Raw genomic sequence first — 27816 nt, 5'->3', positions numbered from 1 at the left:
ATGGCTTCTGGTACTCTAATGGGTCCCATGAATATGAAAGCTTGGTAGGGACTAAGTATAAAACTTAACTCATACTACCTCATTTAACACCTCCAATAATCCTTTTATGTAGATATCACTGTTAGTTCTACTATATAAAGAAGCAGCCTTTTAGAAGTTAGAGAAACTGCTGATGGTCATACGACTGATAAGAAGTGGAGTGGAACTTAGATTTTTTTAAGAAACTGAGCCCATTTTCTTAGCCATGATGCCCTGTTTCTCACACAGTCAACTACCTATAAATCTCAGCTTGTTAAAGCAACTGCTTTAGTTAAGGCTAATCCCAAAGTTACTGACACACTGTTCATCAACCATTTCACAGACCCAGGATTTGCCACAGCTGTGCAGCTATGCACTTTGTAAATATGCTATTTGCACTAAGGAGGTCTTGGCACGTTTATGAAGATGCTAAAAAGAACATTTTTCCTAACACATGTTAACACTTTTCAACATAGAGCCTATATATAAGAAAGTGGCATAACCATGAGAGTAATATTAACTACATGATTATACAGTTTTTATGTGTGGCATGAATAACATGGATGTTTAAAATGTGTACGTATATGTAGATATATATGTGTGTGTACATACACCTATACATGTAAGATGAGTATGAGTGTATATACAGTTTTTTTCTGATAATTCTCTAATACTCAAAACCTTTCAGCAAATAGAGTAACTCTACTTAATACTAGATCTCTGAAATATAATGATTACAGTAATTAAGTTGGAAGCATATAATTCTACTTGGGGAGATGCAGGAGGTCTATGAAGTTGTAGGTTACTAGGGTGAATTTTAGACTAAATAACAGAATTTATCATAGTGAGATGAAGGTAATTAATCTCCTAGTAATAGTACAAAGGAAGGGGCCTGAGCTGTGGCACTGTAGGGTCTCTGCTATGGTTCCAGCATCCCAGATAGGTGCCAGTTCATGTCCTGGCTACTCCTCTTCCAATCCAGCTCTCTGTATATGCCTATGAAAGCAGTGGAGAAAGCCTAAGTGTTTGGGCCTCTGCACCATAGTGGGATACCCAGAGGAAGCTCTGGATCCTGGCTTCAGATTGGCTCAACTCTTGCCATTGCAGCCATTTGGCGAGAGAACGAGCAGAAGGAAGACCTTTCTCTCTGTCTCTCCCTCTACCTATAACTCTCTCAAATAAATAATAAATACAATAAAGTACAAAGGAAATCCAAAGCAAACAATAGGAATATTTATGGAAAAATGGCAGGACCAAGTCATGAATTATGAATAACCACCTTGAATGTAAATAGCCTAAATTCTCAGATTAAAACATACAGACTGGCTGAATGGTTTAAAAAACAGGACACATCTATTTGCTGCCTTCAAGAAACACACCTCACCAACAAGAATACTTTCTGAAAGTGAAAGGATGGGAAGATATTCCATGCTAACAGAAAGCAAAAATGAGTGGGTATAGACTTTAATACAAAAACTGCTAGAAGAGACAAAGAAGGGCATTGTATAATATTAAGGGATCAATTCAACAGAAAGATGTGACTACCAGTAAATGTATATGCACCTAATGTCAGGGTGCCAGACTACTTAACAAATAGTCTAATGGACCTAAAACAAATGCTAATGGACCTAAAGGGAGCCATAGACTCCAATATATTAATGGGGGACATCAGCACTGCACTTTCATAATTGGACAGAACAACTAACAAAAAAATCAACCAAGAAACAATAGAGTTAATCTACATTATGGACCAAGTGGACCTAACTGATATTTACAGAAAATATCATCCCACATTTGAAGAATACACATTCTTTTCATCAGTACATGCAACTTTCTCTAGGACAGACCATATGCTGGGCCACATAGCAAGTTTCAACAAATTCAAAACACTATGGAATACTACTCAGCCATGAAAGAATGAAATTTTGTCTTCTGAAACAAAACACAAAACAAAAACAAAGGGATGCAACTAGAAGCCATTATGCTCAGTGAAATTAGCCAGTCTCAGAGAGATATGGGGCTGATACTCTAGTGTAGTGGATAAAGCTGCTGACTGCCGTGCCGGCACCCCATATGGACATTGGTTTGAGTCCCAACTGCCCAATGTCTGATCCAGCACCCTGCTAATATGCCCGGAAAGGCTGCAGAGGATAGCCAGTGCTTAGTCCCATGTACCCTGGTAGAAGACCTAGAGGAGGCTCCTGGCTTCTGCCTGGATCAGCCCTGGACATTGAGGCCATTTGGGTAGTGAGCATGTGGATGGAGGATCTCTCCGTCTCTATCACTGCCTCTCTTAACTCTACCTTTCAAATGAATTCATCTTAAAAAAATACGTTTTCTCTCTTATATGGCAGTTAACATAGAACACAATATTATGTATAGGAATTAAACCAACATCTTATAATTGTTGTTTTTAGCCCTTTTTTATTCTCCTGTGGAACTCTGTCTGGTCTTTCTGTGTTTTCCTTGTTGGATATTATGGTTAGTGGTGAACTAAGCCTGCTATTACAGAGATTACATTTTTGCAAAAATGAATAAAAAGTAAATATGGGAGGGAAAAGGGGATTGAGAGAGGGTGAGAGGTAAGTAATCTTTTTATAACTGCACCTATGAAATACATTAAATCTGTTCACTTAATTTTAATAAAAATTAATGGATATGTGAGAAAATAGCATTTTTTGTATTTCTTTGTTCATGGGTGGGAAATACATTTTTCTTTGGCCTCAGTTTAGGAAATTTTTGATAATGAATGGAAATAAGAAGGGAACTTGAAAGTCTAGGTTAGATCTGAGGCAGTTTTTGGTTAAGTATAATATATTGTATATGTAAGAATGTCATTCAAAAATTTAGAGCCAAAAGAAGATGATGTTTATATTTTACGTAGATTCTGGTGGTGAAATGAGGTGAGAGAATGGATTAATATGGCACAAGATTTAAGACAGGGATAACAATATTAATATTGGAAAGAAACACAACTGAAGTGCCAAATGCTATGCTAATCTTTTCATACATGATGCACATGAGTGAGATATGATGATGCACATGGAGTTAGCCAGTACTGAACATAAATAACCATGTACTGTGTCCAGTTTTACCTACAATAACTCACAAAATCCTCAAAACTACCTTGCAAGGCAGAGACCTGATATGTCTATCCAAGATATCTTTTGATTGCTCTTTCCAGGCATTCTCTGAAAACATGATTTTTTATAAACACACTTTCAGTTATCAAGGCTTCCTTTAATGTCACAATTTTAACAATTCACATGGCTTTTTTCTTCAGCTTTATTGAGGTGTGATTTATTTTTACAGACAAGGAAATATAGTTTTAATATCCCCTCCAAGTCTGATTGTAAACAGCAAGGCTAGGATTCACACTAGATCTTTGTGTTTATGAGCCTAATATGGATATCAACCAAAGAAACAGTATTGGAAATTAAAAGCAATTATAAGCTACAAGGAAAAGGGAGTTTAGAAATTGTAAGATCTAGAGGATAGTTGCAGGGATTAAAAAATGAAAGAGGTCATTAAATAACTTGAAAGTTACTAACTTTAGTAATGCATGGGTTAGAAATTCTTTAAAGGGGAGAAATCAGAAGCAAATTTCTATTAGTTCATAAATGAGTTCAACCTAAATACTGATTTGGAATGGATGTAATCTAGGATATATCTTTTAGGAAAAATACCTAGTATGCAGATCCAGAATTAAGGAATAGGGTTTACTTGAAATCTCCTGATAATGGGGTGTGTGTTTTTAAAAAGTCTGGAAAATAGCAAATATCTATAAAAAACTTCAAAGTCAGGACCACGGGAAGTTGGAGTATTCATGCACTGGAGATTTTAGAGTTGCATCATTTACATAGGATCTGCGGTGCACCTGAGTGGGCACATAGTATTGTGCTGCTTATTTGTTTCATTTTGACTAAACTAAGTCACCAGATCATCAGCAGTTACCAAGTGACTCAGTTCTATCTTCTATTTTTCTCTGCTTTGTTCTGGTCATGAAAAAGTTGACAAAAATGTAGGGCTGAGGGGATTGATATGTTTTGATTTACAACGGTTTTCATGAAAATATGCCCCTTTTGGAAGATAGACATCAATATGTGTGATGTGAAACAACAAAATCTGTTGGTCACATTCTATATTCTGTTAGTACAGCATAATCACAGATGTAATTTTATTAGTTTTCCCCAAGAATGAAGTGGTTGTTCTAATCTTGAACAGCAAAATACAGGCATAAGGAGACCTTAATCACCTATGCAATATTAATGGAACTCTATAGACTGAGAAACATATTGTTTTTGAAGCTGATACATTTCTCACAGATATAAGGCAGTGATCAACCAACTGACAGTGTTGTATGTAATTCCATCTCTTTTGGTTACATAAACAGATTTAATTTTAAAATTACATGCAGAGATTCAGTGTTAGCATACACTACGAGTGGGCTATACATTTTTTTCCTATAAATCTAAGAGTTTTCTTTTTCAGTACTAATGAGTGTTCCTGGTTTTTCAGACATCCCCAATTTGTAGCAAGATAGAAAATGATGAATGCTCTACTCACAGCCAAGGAATCTAAAACATTTCTAAATTGCCACTCTTGGGTTAATTGAGCCTTATTAGGTGGTCATCACATCACCGGACAACTTTCTGTATGGTACAATTACCTTTTACTAAAAGATCAGTAAGGTCCTTCTCTCTGTAACTCTTGTTTTTGTAACTTAACCAATCTAAGTCCTGATGGGCTTCTGTTTTCAGATTCAGTCCTGAAAACTGACTTCTCCCAATTTTCTCTAAGACCAAATTTCGCTTTTTTCCTTAAATGTGAAATTAAACTTCCTGTAACATTCACTTATCAATTTTCCAAATATTATTAATTACCTTAGTGAATTTTAATATCTGAATGTACCCTTTCTTTCAGAGAATTTAGCAAATTAGAAGTAATAATTCGAGCCGGTGCCGTGGCTCACTAGGCTAATCCTCCGCCTCGCGGCACTGGCACACCGGGTTCTAGTCCCGGTCGGGGCACCGGATTCTGTCCCAGTTGCCTCTCTTCCAGGCCAGCTCTCTGCTATGGCCAGGGAGTGCAGTGGAGGATGGCCCAAGTTCTTGGGCCCTGCACCCTATGGGAGACCAGGAGAAGTACCTAGCTCCTGCCATCAGATCAGCGCGGTGCGCCGGCCACGGCGGCCATTGGAGGGTGAATCAACGGCAAAGGAAGACCTTTCTCTCTCTCACTGTCCACTCTGCCTGTCAAAAAAAAAAAAAAAGTAATAATTCTTAGGGAAGCAAAATTCATGCACATTGAAAGCATTTTCCCTATAAAGACAGAGGTCTTCTCCCTTGCTTTGATAACTGAACTTCTTTAACTGAGCCGTGGGGGACACTGCCAAATGGTGTCACCTGCCAGCTGGAGTGATCACACGCTCCCTATTAAAGCCGAGGTCTACACTGCTGGTCAGCAGCTGACTGGGAGACTATCAGCATGGAGCGTATTTAGTAATGGGGTGAACAGCTGTGGCAATGAGGCCTCCCTGAAAGAGCCTATACTTAGGTATTCTGTCCTTTCCCACAGCGAATGCTAGCATGCAGCTGCTTCCTTCTCACCCAGGCTGTTCCAAGCCGCAAACCACGGTGAAAGATCACGGCACAAATGCAAATCCACCTCGAATGAAAACTCCACACTGCTCATGAGACAAACTCCCTGCCAGCCTTCCAAAGTGATGCTGCATGGTATACTTGCCATACTTGCCTTGGCTATTCTCTGCATCAAAGGCATTCTTTAACACTAAGGCATTTTTGCTGACAAGAGTTCTGTGTTTAAAACTTGAACTAAACAAGGAGAGTAGGAAAATGTAGCCACAGTGATGTTTTAAGTATCAATTGCTTAAAAGAATTACCAAGCGCCAGTTCAAAAATTGATTTAACTGTCACATACTGTTTTTTACGGCAAATGAAACTGAGAAACTAAGTCTAATATATCAATGTTAAGGGATAGAGGTTAAAGGTAAATCACTTTGGGGCAATGATAATGAATTGGAAATTCTTCTCTATATTGACTAGGACATTGGATTCCATTAACATCCACCTGGTCTGGCCAACTTTTCATAGCTTGGACAACTGAATGTCCAGATGATGACTTTACTGGGCTAGGGGATTAAGATGACAGTTGAGAAGCCCAAAGTATGTAGGATCAAGTCTGGTTCCACTTCCAATCCTGCTTCTTGCCAATGCACACTCTGGGAGGCAGTAGATGATGGATTAAATAGTTGATTTGGTGACCTTGTGGGAAAACTGTATTGGGTTCCTTGCTCCCAGCCTTGCCTATCCTCGGTCATTGTGGGCATTTAGGGACTTGAACCCATGGGTGATAATTCTCTCAGATTTAAAAAAATGGAACCTAATCATAAATATATTTCATAATTCATAAAAATGTAAGAAAAAGCAACATCGCTATTCTAAAATAATGCTTCTTTCCTACTTTTGATCACTAATTTTGGGATTTTTCCCTGGTATCCTTTAATCTTTAAACGTTCACTGTACGTGAGTAGACAAACACCCATAACCATGACTTCAACAATATGAAATTTGACAATAAGTTCTCACAAATTCTTATACAGAATATCTTTTCAACTCACCCAGTGATCTTTATTTGCATGTCTATAATCCTGAACCAAGTGTTGTATGTACCATGACAGGACTAGAAAGATAAACTGCCATTTTTCTCAAATCTGACCTTTAAACACCATCTTTCCAGAACTGTGTCTCTGACAAATTTATATTCCTCCCATGTATCATCTACTCAAGAATCCACGGTTAGCAGAGCCTGCCACATCCAGTTTGAATTCTTGTGCCCGACATTGTAGGCCTTTCACACCCTATCTTCTCACAGATACGGAAACGAGGCATCCTTCTATTTCTTTATACCTTCTGACTCCCTCCCTTCACTGGCTATCTAAATCTTTCAAAGACCTGCTGAAGTCAACGAAGCTTTCATGAAATACTGAATTTAATAAGGGAAACATTAAGCATTCAATTCATACGCCCATAATTGTGGATACCTAGTTTAACACGATTCCATGTGGCAAAAGGTGAGCTGATCTCAGGGCACAGCAGATCTGACAGAGGGGGAACCTGGTTCAGTTCAGGTGAAAGTTAAATTGGGGCAGGAGTCTACTTAACACAGTGAATAATTCTGAATTATGCTTGCTGCCCAGTTGCCTCAAAAGTGACACAGTCTGGAGGAACTGCAGCAGGGTCCAGGTGACAGCCACCAGGACAGTGTGATGTGGCCACAGGAAGGAGGCCAAAGGGACTTCAGAGAGAGGTGCTCCTGGACTTTCACAATAATTCTTGCAGAGACAAGTATATACTCTAGTTTTGAAATATATATTGGAGTGTGTGTGTGGGGGGGTGCCAAACCTTACTTTTTTGAATGAAATTCTATACTATCATTTTTTTTCTTTTTTTTAAAACCAGATGTAGAGGCCGGCGCTGCGGCTCAACAGGCTAATCCTCTGCCTAGCGGCGCCGGCACACAGGATTCTAGTCCCGGTCGGGGCACCAGATTCTGGCCCGGTTGCCCCTCTTCCAGGCCAGCTCTCTGCTATGGCCTGGGAGTACAGTGGAGGATGGCCCAAGTGCTTGGGCCCTGCACCCCATGGGAGACCAGGATAAGTACCTGGCTCCTGCCTTCGGATCAGTGCTGTGCGCAGGCCACAGCGTGCCGGCGGCAGCGGCCATTGGAGGGTGAACCAACGGCAAAAGGAGCAAAAGGAGGACCTTTCTCTCTCTCTCTCTCACTGTCCACTCTGCCTGTCAAAAAAAAAAAAAAAAAGATGTAGAAAATATAAAATTTGTCCTGGAAAGAGTGGAAAGACATCACAGCTGTCCCTTGTCACATGATCTTGAACAAGTCACCAACTCTCTCCACAACTCTAAATTAGCAACAGCAAGATTTCCCTTTTCCTAACATTGCTGTGAACACCATATGTCACTGATAGTAAAAACTACCTGGAAAAGGTTAATGCCTACAAATTTGTTGCATGAAAGTGATGGCATTATGGAAAGAATGAAAATAACAAGCCGAAAGATTTTCATCTGTCAATTAGTCAGAAATTTCTTCTCTGGAAGCCACCTAAATTTTGAATTAACTCAAAACAGTTATCCCCCTTGACAAAGAAAAGGAATTCGATTATTTACTACCTCTACACCTCTCTAATTTCAACAGGCATAGTATTTACTCTCCTATTAGACATTACACTCCCTCAAAGATCACAACCTTGTATTATTTCTTCATTTGTTTATTTTGCCTCAGTACTGAGAAAAATATACAACACATTTTCAACTGATAAAGTACCTGACATAGACAGCTTAATAGGAAGAAATCATCATCAGTACTGTAGGTGAAGGTAGTAAAGAGTATTTTATTTGAAATAAAACCGCAGAAGAGGCATGAAATTGGAAGATATAAAGAGTCCTTGAGAAATAGATGGTACTTTAAAGCATCCTACCCACCACTCAATAACGCTTTAATAAATGCTTAACAGATGCAGTGTGTGGGATGAAGAGCCGGTGTTGGTTAGTTCTTTCTACACCGAGAGGAATGGGAATGCTATATCATTTAACAGAAAATAATTCTATTTGCCATTGCATAATGCTCTCTCAAAGTCTGCAAAAGGTTCAGTGAAGACATTCAGAAATAGGACTTAAAAATCAACATCTTATATTAAATTGCAATAAATGGGAAAAATGAAAAGTCATTACAGCTCTATGGGACTTGCTGCTAGAGTGTTTGTTCAAGTTAATGAAAAAGTACCTTTGTTGGCTATTTTTCATCTCATCACTTTTTTCATTGTGTTATAATGCATGTACTCTTTAACAGTAGGAATCTCCTGTGTTGAATTACAGAATTACAAAGAAGAGAATGCACAAGGAAGATTAATAAAAAGGGACAGGCCAGATTAAATATCTACTTGACATGTATAATACCTGTCATTATATATTGAGGTACAACCTGGACTTTAATAATTACAGATGTAGAAGAATCTTGTGTTTCAATCTCAACTGTACATATATGTCAAATCTAAGAGGATCTGGAAGTACTTTTTCAGTTAAAATACAGTTTTCTTCAAATTCAAGTCTATTTCAAGTGTGAGGAAAGACCTAACTAAATCAACACTTAATCGTACAATTAAACTTTTGATTACTGCTTCAATCTCATTACTTGTTAAGGGTCTATTTAGGTTGCCTACATCTACTTGATTTAATCTTGATAGGTTATATGAATCAAACCCAGGAATTTATCTATTTCTTTGATGTTTTCCAGGTTATTAGCTTATAGTTCTTCACAGCAGTTTCCTATGATCCTTTGTATTTACATGGTGTCAGTTGTAAAATCTTTTTCATCTCTAATTTTATTTATTTTATTAGTCTGGCTAGAGGTTTATCTATTTTGTTCATCTTCACAAAAAAACAACTTTTTATTTTATTGATTTTTTGTATTTTTTCTGTTTCAATTTCATTTATTTCTGCTCTGATCCTTATTATTTCTCAGCTCATGCTGATTTGGGGAGTTGGTTTGTTCTTGTTTTTCTAAGTCTTCAAGATGCATCAGTACATCTTCGAGACATTTCTTTTTTAATGTAAGCTTGATGCTGTAAAATTCCCTTAATACTGCTTTTGCTGTATCCAACAGGATTTGATATGCTGTGTTTTCATTTTCATTTACTTCAAGAAAGTTTTTGATTTCCTTTTTAATTTCTTCAGTGACTCATTGATCATTCAGCATGTTGTTTAATTTCCAACTATTTATGAGTGTTCTATTGTTCTTCTTGTTATTGACCTCTAGTTTTATTGATTTATGGTCTGAAAAGATACTTAGTATGATTTCAGTCATTTTAAATTTGCTGAGACTTGATTTGTGGTCTAGTATGTGGTCTATCCTACAAATGTTCCATGTACTATAAGAAGAAAGTGTAATCTGTAGCTGTTGGGTGAATGTCCTGTAAATGTCTGTTAGGTCCATTTGCTAGATAGTATGTTTCAACTCTGATGTATTTTTATTGATTTTTCTGTCTGGATGAATTACCCATTGATGAGAGTGGAGTCTTGAAGTTATCCAATATTATTGCATTGGAATCTATCTCTTTGTAGGTCTAATAGTATTTGCTGTATATATCTGGACGTCCTTCTGTTGGTACAATTGATTTATGACTGTTAGGTCTTCTTGATGAATAGAACCTCTTAATGTCTTTATCTCTTTTTATAGTTTTTGATATTAGGTCTGTCTTATCTGATATCAGGATAGCTATGGTCTTCACTTTTGGTTTCCATTATCCTGGTATATCTTTTTCTAACACTTCTCTTTCAGTCTATGTGTATCTGTTTGTGAAGTTAGTTTCCTGTAGGCAGCCTACAGTGGGGTCTTGTTTTTTTTTAAATCCATTCAGCCAACCTAAGTCTTTTGGTTGGTGAATTCGATCCATTTACATTCAAGTTTAGTATCCATAGCTAAGAACTAATTGTTGATTGAATAATAATGATTCTACCTGCTCTGTCAGTGAATCTGGTGGTGACATACGTTTCATATTTACTTCTAATGCAGGATGCCCTTCAGAATTTCTTGTAAGGCTCGTATGATGGTAGTGAATCCTTTGTTTTTGCTTATCTGGAAAATACTTTATTTCTCATTCACTTTTAAAGGATAGCTTTGCTGGATATAATATTCTTGGTTGGAAGGTTTTTTTTCTTTTAAGATCTTCTTTTTTCTTTTAAGTCCCACTATCTTCTGGCCAACAGGGTTTCTGCCAAAAAGTCAGATGTTAATCTGAATGAGTTTCCACTGTTTTTAATTTTTCTCTTACAAAGATTCTCTCCTTGTCTTTAACTTTTGACAATCTGACGATCATATGCCTTGGAGACAATCTTTTTTGGTTGAGTCTTCTTGAGGTTCTTTGAGCTTCTTGTACCTGGATGTTCATGTCTCTTTCAAGCCCTGGGAAATTTTCACTATTATTTCATTTAGCAGATTCTCAATGTCTTTTACATTTTCTTCTCCTTCAGAAATGCCTATAATACGAATGTTGCTCATTTAATTTTACCCCATACTTAGCATAGATTTTCTTCATTCTTTTTAATTCTTTATTATTGTCTCATTGGGCTATTTCAAAATTCTTGTCCTTGATGTCAGAAATTCTTTCCTCCACTTGGTCCATTCTGCTATTAAAGCTCTCAATCACATTTTTTAAATCTCACTGAAGATTTCATCCAAAAATTTTGATTTGATTCTTCTTAATGAGTTCTACCTCCTTAGTAATACTTTCATTCATGTCACTAATTGGTTTCTTCATTTCATTATCTGTATTCTCTTGCACTAAGTTTCCTGATGATAATTATTTTAAATTCTTTATCTGTAATTTCATAGATTTCCTTCAGCTCAGGATCTAATTCTGGAAGATTATTGTGTTCTTTTGGAGGCATAATGCTACCTTTCTTCTTCATGTCTCCTGTGTCCCTATGTTGATGCTGGCCTATGTAGTATACTTTCCCCTTCTTCTTTATGAAGTAGTTTTTATTGGAAAACAGTTTATGCTGTAGTTGGAATGCAGTGTGTTACTTGGCTTGTTACTTTGGTTTTGGTTCTAAGTGAGCCCAGGGTTGTAGTCACTAGTGATTTATTTTGTCCTAAACAATTCTAGCTGTATCTGTAAGTGACATAGTGGATTAGTCTGCTATAGTTCATAGGGACAAGAAGTGTGGCTTTGATGAATAAGGGTTTCCTTGGTGTGTATTTTTGGCCCACAGAGAATTTGATGTCAATCTCCCTGGTGAATGTGACAGTCAGGGTCTTGTTCTTCATGCTGAGGGAGACAAGAATGGCTGGCCCCTTGTCCGACTGGCAAGCCTAAGGGATGCCAGGGCTTGTGGCATCAATTGCTGTGGCTCTAGGGCTGTATGATACAGATGGACCCTTCCTCAGGTCCTGCTAGGGGAGTTCAACTAGTGCTGTGGCTTATATACCAACATTTCTAGTCCTAGAACTACAGGATGTAAAGTGAACCCTGTTCCAGTCCTACAGCGTGACTTCAATTTACACAGATTTTACTGCAGAGGATCTGAGTCCAGAGAAGTGGAATGCAGGTATGCAAGTATCTAGCCTGTGTTCACTGGGTAGATTCCAGTGGCACTGAGAAATTTAGAATGAATTGTTAATAGTTCTGGTTTTGCAGGATATACGGGGGTCATTATACAGATCTCTCATGGTGGGAGGGGATTTTTTTTTTTTTATGGGATGCTTCTGGTATTATCCCCCAGCAGCTTAGGCGAATCCCCAGCTCATGCATAGTGCCTGAGTGTAGCTCTGGGGCTAATGCCCCAAAACTCCCACAGTTTCAGGACACAAGGGCTCTGCCCTTTGCTCCACACATTGGCCTGACTCTGACGACAATGCTGGAACAGAACCGAGGCATGAGGCACAGCTTTCCACTGCAGAGTATGGCGCTCTGTGCAAGGGTGGGGAAGGGGAGGAAAGGGAAGCAATGCAGTTTCCACTCCTAGTCCAGCAGTTGCTCAGCCCCCGGTCAGGTCTCCAGGCTGAAGTAAAAGTCAGTGGGTGACTGCAGAGTTCCCTCTCAGCTGTGAGAGGTGGGGTGTGCAACAATCTCTTGCTACCTTAAGGTGGTAAGACAGTGGCTCACAGCCTGCAGCTGGATGCGCCGAGCAGCAGGCCGCAGAGCTGCCTTTGTCTTCTCTCCTCTTATCCAACTGAGACCTTTTTTTTTTTTTTTGTTCTTCTGGGAAAACTTTCATCACTCCCTGCAAATATATTCCTTCCTTTGTTCTTTTCATATCCCAAAGACAGCAGCTTAAGTTACTGTGGTTACACCCTATTCAGCCATCTTGGTTCCTCTGGGTCCTGCATTTTAACAATACTACTCATCTGCCAAGATGGCAAATTTAGTTTATATTCTGATAGTATGGGTCAAATTTTTTCATCCCCCTAATCCAAACCAGATATTATTAACTTTTATATTTAAATTTTTAAAGTCAAAGGGTGATAAGTAGTCAACTCTTTTTTCTCTGATTATTAGCAAGGATGAAAATCTTTTTTTTTGAAAAAACTTTGCCTTTGGTATTTCCTCTTTATTTTCACAAGGGTCCAGGAGCAGGACAGTTTCACCATTCTACTTTTGGGAAAAATCAGGTCTCTGTACCACAATACAGCCTGTGGGACTTTACTCACAATATTTTATAATCAGAAAGAAACAGATAAGCTGGAATCTCTGGTAACATCTTGGTGTTAAATATGGGAAACAGAGCCAATGATAACTCAGGGGACTCACACTACATTGAGGTTTCTATATGGCCCACAATCTTGAGCACATGGCATTCACGTAAGACAAGTATATATCTTGATTCTCCTATCATAAAACAAGAGACATAACTTGGGTGGAATTCCCCAGATTGTAGAGAAAACAGATAGTAAATGGATGAGAATAAAACAGCCAAATCCTAAGTAAAATAAGTAAATTGGCAACCTTGAATGAATTCTAGAATACTACAAAGCATTTATAGCTCCTTCTAACTTTCAGGCCAGTATCTCTGAACTTGACTGTTATAACTCAGTAAAACCTATAGTCACAGAATAACCCAAGTGGGGATCTTTGGTTTTTGTACAAAAGCATATCTGTTCTCTGTTTCTGAACTGTACCTCCTCTTGTTGTCTCACCCCTTAAAACCCAGCAATGGCTGTACTAACTCCAATTTCTTTCTCCTGCCACCTGTCTACGTACTTATACATGAAAAGGGGAATAAGGCTGGTGAGGACAGAAGTTACGTCTGGTCACAAAAACATGCTCTTCCTTTTCCCAAAAGTCAACAGGATACAACCATTCTAAGCGTCTTTCCTGTCAGCGAGGGTGGACAACCATGAGTCCTAGAATAGCACCACGCTCACTCCTTTGATCCTGGAAAATACAGCAATTTGACCTTAAGGGACTGGATGATATGTTGGCAAGGATTTCCGACTGTATCCACCACATTTCTGCCAGCCTCACCCTGTAGGGACTTACTAAATGCTTTATTCAAAGATATCTTATTTGAAAAATGAGCTGAAAGCAATGTCTGAGGAAATGATAGTCTCTTTTACAAATGGTGCTGAGAAAAATGGATCTATGCATGCAGAAGTATGATACAAGACATTACACCTTATATAAAAAAAATCAACTTTAAATAGATCAAGGATCTAAATCTATAACCTGATACCATGAAAGTACTAGAGCAAAACATCAGTGAAACTCTGCAAGGTATTAGCATAGGCAAGGACTTCTTGGAAAAGATTCCAGATGTACATGGCAATTAAGACAAAAACAGACAAATGGGGTTACATCAAGCTAAGAAGTTTCTGCACTGCAAAGGAAACCCTGAACAAAGTGAGGAGGCCACCGACAATGGGAGAGAATATTTGCAAATTATGCAACTGACTGAGGATTAATATCCAGGATCTATAAAGAGCTCATGTAACTGAAAAGCAAAACAAATAATCCAGCTAAGCTATGGGTAAAGGACATGAACATGCCATTTTCTAAAGACAAAATGCAAATGGCCAACAGACAGATGAAAACATGATTAAGATCACTATCTATCAGGGAACTCCAAATCAAAACCACCAGGAGGTATTACCTTACCCCAGTTAGAATGACTATCATTCAAAAATAAATTCTGTGGGGCTGGCGCTGTGGCCCAGCACATTAAAGCCCTGGTCTGCACCACTGGCATCCCATATGGGCACCAATTTGAGTCCTGGCTGCTCCACTTCGATCCATCTCTCTGCTCTGTCCTAGGAAAGCAGTAGAAGATGGCTCATGTCCTTGGATTCCTGCACCCATGTGGGTGACCGAGAGGAGGCTCCTGGCTTCAGAAAGCATAGCTCCTGCAGTTGCAGCCATCTGGTGAGTGAACTAGTGGATGGAAGACCTCTCTCTCTCTTACTCTCTCTGCCTCTCCGTAACTCTGTCAAATAAATAAATAAATATTTTTAAAAAATAAATGCCTATGAGGAGTTGGGGAATAAGGTACCCAAATAGACTGTTAGTGGTAATGCAAAGCAGTGCAACCATTATGGAAGACAGTATGGAGATTCCTCAAAGATCTGAAAATAGACCTACCATATGACCCAGTCATCCCACTCCTGGGAATTTACCCAAAGAAATAAAATCAGCATATGAAAGAGTTATTTGTACCGCCTTGTTTATTACAGCTCAATTCACAATAGCTAAGATATGGAATCAATGCAAATGTACATCAACTGATGACTGGATAAAGAAAGTGTATTAGATACACTATGTAATACTACTCAGCCATAAAGAATGAAGTCCTATTTTTTGCAACAGAATGGACGCAATTGGAAACCATTATGCTTACTGAAATTAGCCAGTCTGGAAAAGACAAATACCAGATGTTTTCTCTAATATGTAGCAGATGATATAAAATATCAAAAAACATATAGGAATGAAATGGTCATTTGGGATATGATTGTCATTTTTATCACTTGTTTATATGCCTGTGTAACTGTGATTTTCCACTTTTTGTTGAATATTATGATTAGTAGTGAATTAAGCCTGTGAATACAGAGTGGATTAAAATTATGGTTTTGCAAAAATTGATGAGGGGAGGGGGAACTGAAAGGGAGCAGGGGACCAAGGACAGCATGGTTGTCTTACTGGAATTGCATAGAATCCATAAAATCTGTTTTCTTTATATTAATAAAAATGTTTTTTAAAAAGAAGTTTCAGTTAAGGCACTAGCTGGGCAGTAATTGGTGAAATCATAAAGTTTTATCTGAACCTGCATCAAATATACGGTGCTCTTTTCCCCAGAGTCAAAGACATAGTTCAGAGAAATAAAGGTAAGATCCAGAATCCTACCTGCAGGCCCACTTCAAAACCAAAAGGAAAGAATAGACATAACAAGAAAAGAAAGGAAACCACTGGTTGCTATACTCATGACTCTGTGTATCCTGCTTTGGAAATTAGGGCTTGCAAATGATGGATGCATCCACTGGGAGACAATATCTCTAGTGATACAGGGGCTGAGGCGGCCCACAGCTTACTTGTGGTTCTTCATACTACTATAGCAACTGGCAAGCAAAGGGGGGCTTTACTCAGTTGGCTGTGATGATCGGTCTTTCAACACCACCAGATAGAGTTGCTGCTCCACAGTGGGCTGTTTCCTAGCACTGCTTCATCTACTGTTATAAATGCAAGACTAAAGCTTAAACCAACAGAGCACTGATGTTTCAGGTCTCTCCTACTGGAGATAAAGAAAAGAAAGAGCTGACATTCTGAAAACTACAGGCAAATTGAATATACAATGAAAGAATTAAATCCTATTACATTGGCCTTTTAACCAATGACAGAAACTAAGACAGTGCAAGATTCATGTTTGCTTACATTAATTCTATTAATTTTATTCCCTATTTTCTGTATTTTATAGAGCATGTTAGTGGTGGATAATATAATGCATCTTTTTATAAACTTTGGATTATCATCAAGGTAGAGGAGAAATAAACATCACCAAGGGCTGGAATGCAGTTACTAATGAGACTTTGGGGGGGATGGTGACACATTTTCCCTTGTAAAAGGGATAGTATAATTTCAGCAGCATGTTTTTGAGACTCATATATGAATTACTGAGTTGAACCACATACTATAAATATTGGATGTCCAAAGGAAGAGACCAAGCTGGCCAATATCATGCACTATCTTACTGTGCTCCACTCCAGTCTTCTTGGATGTTGAACAGGGAGTGCTTAGCAGAGGCACAAAGCCTCTGTCAGACCTCTCCCCTTGTAGAACTGAGCAATTCTCTCAGATTTAGGGTTTTTTTTTGGGGGGGGGTGGCTTCCCTTGCTCTTCAGGAATTCATGCTAATGTCAATAATAAACTCTCTGGATAATAAACTTACTGTTATGAACTCTACTGCTTGCTGCCAAGAAAACTGACCAGTGCACTAGTTTTCTAATAAATTCATTTATGTTTGTAATTACCATTTTGGCCAAATTCCACACTTAATATTTTGATAATTGGGTACTCATTTTCTATTATCTATAAAGCTGTTTCCAATTTTATAGCTTGATCCCCTCTGTAGAACAAGGGTGCATGCTTTTGACTATCTTTCAGCTGCCAGTTTCCAATTGTAATGTGCAGTTACAGTAAATGTAGGTGACTGAAGTAAGTGGAACAACATGGATTTAGCCCAGATTTGTCTGGTCTCACACTGTATTGTAGCTGCCACATTATATAATTTTGAACTCTGTTATTTCTTCTATTATCTTAATTATTTTAATGAAGAAATCCACCCAGATATTAGACAGTATTTATTTATATTTCCTTCTACTTCCCTCCATAATTTGACATTTAAAAATACATCACTATGGCCGGCGCCGCGGCTCACTAGGCTAATCCTCCGCCTAGCGGCGCCGGCACACCGGGTTCTAGTCCCGGTCGGGGCGCCGGATTCTGTCCCGGTTGCCCCTCTTCCAGGCCAGCCCTCTGCTGTGGCCAGGGAGTGCAGTGGAGGATGGTCCAGGTGCTTGGGCCCTGCACCCCATGGGAGACCAGGAAAAGCACCTGGCTCCTGGCTCCTGCCATCGGATCAGCGCGGTGCGCCGGCTGCAGCGGCGGCCATTGGAGGGTGAACCAACGGCAAAAGGAAGACCTTTCTCTCTGTCTCTCTATCTCACTGTCCACTCTGCCTGTCACAAAAAAAAAAAAAAAAAAAAAAAAAAAAAAAAAAAAAAAAAAAATACATCACTAGTGTTCATTTTTGTGCTGTGTACTGAAGGATTGTAAATTAGCTTTAAGAACAATTTTCTGTCACTGAATTCTTATGTTACCAATGTTACAGCAATATTTATTGAATAAATTTTCCTCTATCCACTGGTTTGTGATGCTTTCTTTGTAAGGTACTAAAATTTTAAACAGATATCTTCTAATCCTTTAAGTTTCACTTATAACTTTCAACATTATTAAAGATCTCTGTGCTTTTAACATATTTGCAATTCCATTTTTTCACCAAGCTGTCATAGTTGTTAATACCTTTGCTTTGAAGATGAAGATATATGATCCCAAAGTGCACAGAATTCAGTTCAGAACAACGTTCTGATTTCATCTCGGTCCTCCTTCTAAGCTGAACTTACGACAATGTCAAGTGAACACATGTTTGAACACCAGTAACAGATTAAGGCACATGTTCCCTAACAGTATGATCTGATAGTTTGATCCAAGGCTATCTAGAGAGGCAGAAGTAACTTCTACAACCATTGCTTCAACCAGTTTAAGAATGATGTAAGACTTAAGAAGTACAGACAAATTAAAAGTTCAGCATTTAGCCTGTTTTTCCTCATGTATTAAAAGGAGTCAGAATCTGGTTCCGAGAAGCACTGATTAGATTGCTGGTTTTCTCTTATGCATTTAAATGCCAGGAAGTTCCTCACTTCTGAGTTCTTGGAACCCTTCCATCTGACTTCCTTGGGCTCTTTTATTATCACTTTGCCTAGTCCTCCATTAGCTCTCTCCAGTATCTTGTTTCACAATAATCCACAGATAGCTGAGATGTCTAATCATTGTGTTGCATTAACTACATCCTTGAAAGACTATACATAGTAGTAGTATTTTCCCTTTTTCTTCTCAGATACAAAGAGGGAACAATATTGAACAATAAAAAGAGCAGAAGTCTGTGATTATACTCCGTAACAATTATTTAAATATTTTTACTTTTTAAGCGTAATGACCATCCTATTCTTCAAATAAATTGTTTTAAATGCTGAGTAATAACATAAGCAATATACAGTGATGATATTCTAATGCTTTGCAAAATAATTGTAAGTTGTTTAACCAGATATATTACTTTCTGTGAGCCAAAACTTACTACACCCAAAAGAAACATGCATGTTACTTGTTCCATAGCACTTTGGCACATCTTGAATTGTTTTATAAAACTACAGTATAAACTTGTGTCCTCGATATTCATTAAAGCTGATGGGAGAAATAAATATGTAAAACACACATAAATGAAATACAGGTGAGCACATTTTAAATACAAATCTGATTTTTTCTAGCTGTTCATGTACATAAATATTTTATTTTCAACTATTATAGTAATCTTTCAAAGGTGATTTAAAAATTTTGTATCATATATGCCATCCTCTCCTCTTCATAATTCCTTGTTTGCATGTTTATATTTATTTATGTATGTATCATTGATTAATTAAGCATTGTTATTGTAAGCCAGCCTGATATCCAATTGGAAAGTACACAGATTATATAACTACACTGTATGAATGCTAACAGAGTGTGAAATAGGTAAATACATTTCCAATATTCTGAATGCTAGCAAATAACACAAACACTTCACACCATTTAGCATCCAATTTACACAGATTATCAACAATCACCAAGTCCTTTGTTACATTGGATTTACCTTTTGGTTAGCTGTTAATGTCTAGTCTAATTAGGAGGTGAACTAGAATAAAGGAAAATTAGCCACAGTGTTTTGATTAAATGCTTAGCTTATTCTTAAGTAATAGGCTATTTAAGAGATCTGGAGTTAATTGAAAACTGCCATTATCAATAGTCTGTCTTCAATTAGAGAAGAACATGTATTATTGTATTCAAAGACCAATAGGTCTCATTTCCAGATCTGTGCTCCAGTGGAAATTAATGGAGCACAAAACATAAACCATTAATGTGTTGCTCTTCCTTAAACAGCATTCAGTTTGCATAGATTCTGTAACATGGTCAATGTTATAAAGTCTCTTATCTTTATAACAGAGTAGTGTAAATCTGAAACATAGTAAATTTCTCAACTATTTGTATGCTTCTGGATATAAAAAAAGGACTACAATACTACATTACTATTAAATATCTTGATTTTACATTTTTCTTATTCATTATTCATTTAAAAATAATCATTTCAGCAAGCCTAAATGCATCCTCCTGGGGGGAGAATATTACTGATTGCTGTCATTGTTAAAACTGCTTTGTTCACCCAAGTAAAATTATGATGGAAGTGAAATTAACATAAGCATTGTAAAAGAAGAGATAAATTATTGTTGTTGCTGTCAGTGCCTGATAACTCAATGGATTCCATTAAGCATTTTTGGAATTTAAAGAAAATACTTAATGTGGATGAATAGAAGTTAAATATACAAAAATCAATAGTTTTATTTTAACAATAAGCACCTAAACCTTGAAATATTTGTTAAAACTTGTATTTGTATTAGCAAGGAAATAAAACACCTATAAAATATTTAATCAGGAAATGTGTATAAAATATATTATTTAAAATTATAACAGTGACTATAAAAGCAGAAGAGAAAGAAAATGATAGTATCAATAGAATTTTATAATCACATCAGGTATAAAGTGTTTCAGTTACAATCACAACACAGGTATTTTTGGAGTAACAATTGAGAACCTCAATGTTAGCCAGAGAATCATAAGGATAAGTCCATAAAGAGCAACAATTGACATAAACGATGTAACATATATAATACAAAATCACTATAGAAAAACACACATGGTATTGGACAGGACAAGACAAATAGATAAGTAATATATCACTCAGAATCCAAAATTAGCTTTTAAAAATCTGAGAAATTGATATGCCACATGAATGGGGAAGATGTGGCCTATGTAAAATGGTGTCTGTGCCATCCGACATTCAAAGGAAAAAAAAAGGAAAAATGATTAGACATGCACAAAATCAAGTCCACACAGGTTAAAGGCTTCAATTTATAACTAAAATAGCATAATATGGAAACAAGGAAATCTAAGAGACTAAATATATGCCTTGGAAAACCACCTTAGCTTCAACTGAAAATGCAGAAGCTGTAATGGAGAGAAAAGATACCTGGCATTTTCAATTTTTAAGCTTGCACTGTCAATAGATTTGATAAAACTTAATGTATATTTTAAGATTTAATCACTACAGGCCGGCTCCACGGCTCACTAGGCTAATCCTCCGCCTTGTGGTGCTGGCACACCGGGTTCTAGTCCCGGTCGGGGCGCCAGATTCTGTCCCAGTTGCCCCTCTTCCAGGCCAGCTCTCTGCTGTGGCCCGGGAAGACAGTGGAGGATGGCCCAAGTCCTTGGGCCCTGCAGCCCATGAGAGACCAGGAGAAGCACCTGGCTCCTGCCATCGGATCAGCGTGGTGCGCCGGCTGCAGCGCACCGGCTGCGGCGGCCACTGGAGGGTGAACCAACGGCAAAGGAAGACCTTTCTCTCTGTCTCTCTCTCACTATCCACTCTGCCTGTCAAAAAAAAAAAAGATTTAATTACTACAAAAGAACATTTACTGTAACTGATAAGTTCACAAACAGAACAGGAAAATGACAGAACTTTAGTTCGTTAAGCATACAGGGATGTTTAAAATAGGAAACTCAAGGTTCCTTATAAAAATGAGTAAATGCCCAGATTGAGTACTTAAAGATATGAAAATTCAAAGAAGAATGTGGTATCATTTGACATACATGACACCAGCAACAGTTAAAAGCCTTCTACAAAGGAAGAGAAAATGGGTACCCATAAGCATTGCTAATGGAGATGTCAGGTGCTACCACCTTTTGGGGAAGGGTCTGGAAATATCTTTGAAAATTAAGTTTGACCCAGAAATCTCATGCTTGGGAAAAATGCCTTATAGAAATAAAAAGGCCAATTCACAAGGACATCTATTTGAGAACATTTTTTGCAGGCTGTTCATGGTGGACATAAACCAGAAATAAAGTTAATGCCCATCAAAAAAGAAATTTAAAATTTCTGAATATCCTAAAGCTATATTGCTTAAGTTGAATGGGTTTCCAGAGGAATTTTTTTTGGAAAAAAATAATGTGCCATAAAAGTATATGCAATATGAACCATTTTTAAACAAGCAAAATAAGTTAGCTGCATGTTTGTGTATGTGTGTATTATCTGTATGGTAGATTGTTATAAATACAGCTTGTCAACATACTCAGTAGGGGAACTGGAATGTGATGTGTTACTATGATAGAAGAAAGGTAAAACAATAAATTTAGCATATATCCTACAATCCAATTTACAGAAAATTACATGATTTGATACATCATGTAATGGGAAGCCATAAAAATATTAATGGTGGTTATTTATGGACAGCTGTATTCTAGATGACTTTTGCTTTTTCTTTGTATTTTAAATTATAAAATGCCAGTTTAAAGATAATAACATTATACAATCAGAAAATAAGTCTATTTCGATTGTGTATAAAGAGAAAGTAAATTCAACACTTTAAATAACTACATTATCTAATATTTATATCTAATATAGAAGACATAAAGACAGAATTATCATCATGAAATATGGGGGAAAAAAGCATTTGGGGAGGCCGGTGCTGCGGCTCACTAGGCTAATCCTCCGCCTTGCGGCGCTGGCACACCGGGTTCTAGTCCCGGTTGGGGCGCCGGATTCTGTCCCGGTTGCCCCTCTTCCAGGCCAGCTCTCTGCTGTGGCCTGGGAGTGCAGTGGAGGATGGCCCAAGTGCTTGGGCCCTGCACCCCATGGGAGACCAGGATAAGTACCTGGCTCCTGCCATCGGATCAGCGCGGTGCGCTGGCCGCGGTGGCCATTGGAGGGTGAACCAATGGCAAAGGAAGACCTTTCTCTCTGTCTCTCTCTCTCTCTCACTGTCCACTCTGCCTGTCAAAAAAAAAAAAAAAAAAAAGCATTTGGGGAGTGATACAGAAAAGGGAAATCTCTGCCTCTGTCTCTCTACCTTTCAAACAATAATTTTTATCAAAAATTAGTTGTGCAAATGATTAACAACTTTTTTCTACTTTATATCTTTCTTCATATAAAGGGTATTTAAGAAAGTTTGTAGAGAAATGGAATTAAAGGATAAGATTATTTATGGTTTTTTAACTGTTATTTTTTAAAAGATTTATTTATTTACTTGAGAGGCAAAGTTATAGACAGAGAGATAAAGGGAGAGAGAGAGAAGTCTTCCATCTGCTGGTTCACTCCCCAAATGGTCACAATGGCTGGAGTGGGGCCATTTCAAAGCCAGGAGCTTCTTCCGGGTCTCTTCATGGGTGCAGGGGCCCAAGAACTTGGGTCTTCCCCTGCTGCCTTCCCAGGCAATCAGCAGGAATCTAGATGGGAAGTGGAGCAGCAGGGACTCCAACCGCATCCATATAGGATGCCGGTGCAGCAGGCGCTAGCCCTTATGTTTTTCTTAATGATTATTAATTTTATCATTTTAATTATATATATGGGTATGTTATAATTTAAAGAAATTTATATAATGAAGACAAATTTAATGTATTTTATGTATAAGGATTTCAGAGCATTATGATACTTCCTTTCCTACCCTTTTTCCCTCCCTCACTCCTCCTTCCTTTCTTATTTTTCATTTGTACAACGGCATACTTTCAATTTAGTTTAAGTCACAAACTTAAACCCTCAACTAAGTAAAAGAGTTCAATAAACATTATGTAGAAACACCACTGTTCTGCAAGGCTTTAGACAAGGGCTATAAACAATTTCACTTTTGTGCAAAATTCTTTTGAAATGGAGATGACTCTTTCATAATGCATGATTTCCATGAACTTTTTGCAGTTAAATTAAGTTGGCTTCAGTGTTTTTAATGCTTTTTAAAAGTCTGAAATATTTTTATTTATATTTCCTTTTAAAATATTTGTGGAAAAAATTCAACATATTTTAATCAAAAGGTATACATAGAGGTTATGATTTTAGATTAAATTTACATATAGAAATACCATTGTGCATTTCTACACTAATAAAATAATAACTACAATGCCCAAAAGGAGATTAGAAACAAAGACATAATTGAAATTCCAAGTTTAAAAATTGGCATTGCCAACATGGTCATTTCAAATAGAGATGACCAGTGCAAAACAATGGACACAGTTCCCAGGGCCATCCCCACTGTGTGTTACTGACAACAGCCAAGTACCAAACATCTCAAAGTCCTCTCAAAGATCAGGGACTGGGAGCAGGAATTCAGAAACACCCTCAAGTAGTTGAGACATTCTTCCGTCTAGCTGGCAAAATTCTGCCCATGAATGGCATAAAGCGTGATCTTATTATCAAAGGCACATTCATCTAGTACAACTGAGGTACTTCATTCAGCCCCACAGTAAGAGCACTAGAGCTCTGTCACTCCATCTGTACTTTTCCACCAGCCGCTCTCAGTGAAGATCCCTGGCAGGCAATGAATGAGAGCTTGCTTTAAACCACTTAGCTCTGTGCACAGCAACTATATAGGATAACGGTTCCCACACCCAGTTCTTTTCCAGCTTCTCTCATGCCTCTGGCTCTCAGACTGTTGAGTGCTTAATGAAAATAGGAAGCAAAACGAAGCTTTGGAAAAAAACAGCAGACTCTTAACTGGGAAACCACACATTGCATTAGGAAAGGCCTTCTTTTCCAATTGCTTTGGTTGCTCCAATGCAAGGAGTTTCAGAAATCAAATTTGCAATTCTAAAGCTAAAAGGACACAGCAGGGTGGACATATATCATTCATTACCATTCCAGTGCTTCCTGGTCAGATTCACAGTTGTCCAAATTAACGTTGTCAGACACGACCCTTGAAGTGTTTCACTCAGCACTGCATTATCCAAATCACGACAAAATCAAACTAGCTTCACTTCAACTCTTCCAATTCTTTTTCATCTCCTTCTACTCATACCATTTGAAAGTATTTTTATATACTTTATATGATTCTTATGACACCCCTTTAATAACAATTTCTTCACAATTGCTAAAGCAGCCTCCATTTTCATATTTTTATTTTTATATTATAGTTTGGTTGATCTTTCTTTCCTTTCTCGGACTCATTTCTTATATTACTTGGAAAACTCCACATTATTTGGAATTATGTGGCAGAATGTGTCTTTATGGAAAGGTTTCTAGGAAGAAAAACCTAAACAGGATGCCAGTACTGTGGCATAGAGGGTAAAGCCACTGCCTGCAGTGCCAGCATCCCATATGGGCACTAGTTTTATTCCTAGTTGTTTCGTGTCAGATCTGGCTCTCTGCTGTGGCCTGGGAATACAGTGGAAGAAGGCCCAAGCCCTTGGGCCCCTGCACCTGCATGGGAGTTTCAAAGGAAGTTCCTGGCTCCTGGCTTCAGATTGGTCCAGCTCTGGCTGTTGCAGCCATTTGGGGAACGAATCAGTAGATAGAAGACCTCACTCTCTCTGCCTCTCCTTCACTCTCTGTGTAACTCTTTCAAATACATAAATAAATCTTAAAAAAAAAAAAAACACACCTAAACTAAGTCTCTTTATATCTAGCTTTATTTTGAACACAATAACTTACAAGTAAGGGGATAAATTAATTAAAGATGAAATCATTAGAAATTCTAAGTAGGCCAGCACCGCGGCTCATTAGGCTAATCCTCCGCCTGCGGCGCCAGCACCCCAGGTTCTAGTCCCAGTTTGGGCCCGGTTCTGTCCTGGTTGCTCCTCTTCCAGTCCAGCTCTCTGCTGTGGCCTGGGAAGGCAGTGGAGGATGGCCCAAGTGCTTGGGCCCTGCACCCGCATGGGAGACCAGGAGGAAGCACCTGGCTCCTGGCTTTGGATTGGTGCAGTGCGCCAGCTGTAGCAGTCATTAGGGGAGTGAACCAACGGAAGGAAGACCTTTCTCTCTGTCTCTCACTAACTCTGCCTGTCAAAAATAAATAAATAAATAAATAAATAAATAGAAATTCTAAGTCAATAAATGGTTTATATGGTTTACTAAAGGTAAACGTCTTACTACTGTTCTTCTCCTAGGAAATTCAAGGTAAAATGGTTTAAAAGGGGTGGTTATTTTAATCTGTGAAATCACACATACATTACATTTCCATTGATTCTTCCCCCTAAGGTATATAACTCTGCTATTTTGAAAGAGATACAAAGAGCCTAAGAGGGTAAGAGATACGTTCTTTTCTTTCCTACTTTTGCTTTCAATGCTCGTAAAGCTATCCACATCACTGTTAATAAATATTACCATTTTGCCCTGCCATTCTCATTTTACATGGAAACTTTACATGCACATGTTTTGCATCTTCACAGTAATCCTGACAAATATGCAATGCAGTAATGTTATTCTCATTCCACAATTAAGTGGGAGAGTTCTGACTTAAATCCAGGCCATCTGAGTCTCATGCTGGCGTTCTACCTATTACATCAATTGCATAAATCTATTCCTCCAGAGTGCAGTATGACATAGTTTCCAAGCTCCTGCCGTGTGTTGGGGGTGGGGCAGACCTCAACTTCTCAGACAACCTCAAAGAACTACTTTCAAAAGGACCACTAGGGACTCACTTATCTTAACTTCTCTTTCCTGTAACCTAACTAAATATTTAAGATTGCTCCACTCATTACAGCTTTCTAATAAAAGAATGTAGAGCTATATGTTATCATGAATAGACTGAATAATTTTGTTGGGTTACATGACCAGTAACAATACCAGGGTGGGAGTGTATGCTCCATGGGCCACATAAGGCCTGTGGAATCATGTGGTGTGGTCTTACCAAGGCACCTGCAGGTGAGACTCACAATTCAAAAATTCTATAGGAGGCATTTAGTATGCCCCACAAAGATGTTATAAATATCCAAAAGGCCCTTGGCAGAAAGAAAGGCACCCTACTTCTGTTAGAGGAACAAAATGAAAGCCAGGTTAAAATTTTTGATTGAGAGTCCCCCAAATGACAAAGCATGGGGGTACTGCTTGGAAAGGTTTTAAATACATATTCTTAACTAGAAAAGAGAATAAAAACAGAGTTCAAAAAGTTCAAAATATACCCATCTATGGAGGCTCAAATAAAAAGTAATTCATGATTTTGTTCCCATTCCGACTTTACCCAACAGTGTTTGATGCCTACCTAAAATATCGTGAGCTTCAAAGAATATCTAAATTAGTTGGAAGGTATCAAAGCCAGTGTTGTTAAACTTAATCTTTGAAGGACAAAGATTAAACACATAATAGATACTTACTAAATATTTGTTGGGTGAATTAATAGAACCGCCTTTGAAGGGAAAAGACATGAGATTTCTCAGCCCATTAGCCAACTCCATCCTTTTCCTATTCAGGTTGGAACTAGGGTAAGGTAAAGTGGAAATAAGCAAAGTTTAAGATGACACCATCCCTGGAGTTGGGGTTCTCTTATGGACAGATACGTAACTCATAAGTTTGATGCCCAACTTTTCCATATAACAGGTGTGGAATTTTTAAATAAAGATTTGGAGGTGAATGGACATTTTGTTACCATGCAGATTTGGGACACAACTAGTCAAGAGCGATTCTGAAGCCTGAGGACGCCATTTTACAGGGGTTCTGACTTAACTGCTTACTTTCAGTATGGATGATTCACAAAGCTTCCAGAACTTGAGTAACTGGAAGAAAAAAATCATATATTATGCAGATGTGAAAGAGCCTGAAAAGCTTTCCTTTTGTGATTTTGGGCAACAAGATAGGCATAAGTGAACGACAGGTGTCTACAGAAGAAGCCCAAGCCTGGGTCAGGGACAACGGCGACTATCCCTCCTTTGAAACAAGTGCAAAAGATGCTACCAGTGTCGCAGCAGCCTTTGAGGAAGCAGTTCAAAGAGTTCTTGCTACAGAGGATAGGTCAGATCACTTGATTCAGACAGACACGGTCAATCTTCACGGAATCCCAAGCCTAGCTCATCTTGCTGCTGATCTTAAAGAGATTGTTGGTGCATTCTATTCAACCCACTCATACACGTACTCAACATAAACACAGGGGTGGATA

General features: G+C 38.1%; 1 protein-coding gene and 1 pseudogene across 5 annotated transcripts in view; one reads left to right on the top strand and one right to left on the bottom strand.

Moving 5' to 3' along the window:
• On the top strand, positions 1-27743 carry LOC103349486 (ras-related protein Rab-9A-like; annotated as a pseudogene).
• The window catches only part of THSD7A (thrombospondin type 1 domain containing 7A), a 689693-nt gene that overhangs the window by 222827 nt on the left and 439050 nt on the right, over positions 1-27816 (bottom strand). The window lies entirely within an intron of this gene.

This window comes from Oryctolagus cuniculus, chromosome 16 (assembly GCF_051225735.1).
Source record: "Oryctolagus cuniculus isolate XC-2025 breed Fujian yellow rabbit chromosome 16, ASM5122573v1, whole genome shotgun sequence".
NCBI classification, from domain to species: Eukaryota; Metazoa; Chordata; class Mammalia; order Lagomorpha; family Leporidae; genus Oryctolagus; species Oryctolagus cuniculus.
Note: the sequence above shows the minus strand (reverse complement) of the source record. Positions and strands in the feature narration are given on the sequence as shown.